This window comes from Hyperolius riggenbachi, chromosome 8 (assembly GCF_040937935.1).
Source record: "Hyperolius riggenbachi isolate aHypRig1 chromosome 8, aHypRig1.pri, whole genome shotgun sequence".
NCBI classification, from domain to species: domain Eukaryota; kingdom Metazoa; phylum Chordata; class Amphibia; order Anura; family Hyperoliidae; genus Hyperolius; species Hyperolius riggenbachi.
In genome coordinates, this window is record NC_090653.1 from 284,853,096 (window position 1) to 284,853,888 (window position 793).

Genomic DNA, 793 nt, shown 5'->3' on the forward strand with positions numbered 1-793 from the left:
ACTGCGCCCTGAGGCTGGAGCCTCTCCAGCCTATGCCTCGGCCCGGCCCTGCCTTAATGTATAAATCTAACCCTCTCTCTCCACCCCCTCCCCCCCTCTGAAATCGGACGCCGTATCGCCACACATCCGACCAACCAACTTCGGCCCGACATGACAATGCAACCAATTTCCGTCCTGAAATTGATCGCTTTGTCGGTCGGGCATGCACTTGGCAGAACCAATTTTCCTCCAATTCAGTTACAATAGTTGAATTGGATGGCCGATCAGCCCCCAAGTCGTCTGATGTATGCCACTTAACCCTTCAAAAAACTTGGTTAGAGATGCCACGAAGTAAGTGGCAATGCCTTAACCTTATATGTGTTGTAAAGGCCACTGGGACCTCTTCCATCCTTGTCAAGGGGAGTGCTAACCTTCTCTCCTTTCATACAACACGCTGTCTGTAGGAGGTGCGCTTAGTTTATATACACCGGCCACAGCTCCAGACTAAAGCTCATGGCGAGTTACAATCTCATCTGCCGATCACAGCTGTTTATATTGTCTGATCGTTGCTAATACACGGCTGTGCTTCAGAGGCGGAAAACTCCTTCCATAAATTACAATATTTCTCCTTATATCGTTTCCAGCGCGTGCCGGAGCCCGAAAATTACACATGCAGAAAACTGCCCAATCGCAAGACGGAGGTGTGAGGTACGGGCCACGTCACGGCAGTATCAATTCATTGCTGCAGCCAGAGGGGCGGGGTGGGGAGGAGTGTGACGGGTCACCAGGCGGCTGCCGTCTTCTCTGTATTTTT

The 793-nt window shown here is 51.2% G+C and overlaps 1 non-coding gene across 1 annotated transcript; it reads right to left on the reverse strand.

Annotated features, from left to right (window-relative positions):
* Positions 1 to 302: 302 nt before the first annotated feature.
* Positions 303 to 432, reverse strand: LOC137529163 (U6atac minor spliceosomal RNA). Its single transcript, XR_011023599.1, has one exon. It is a non-coding gene; the product is annotated as a U6atac minor spliceosomal RNA (small nuclear RNA).
* Positions 433 to 793: the final 361 nt, after the last annotated feature.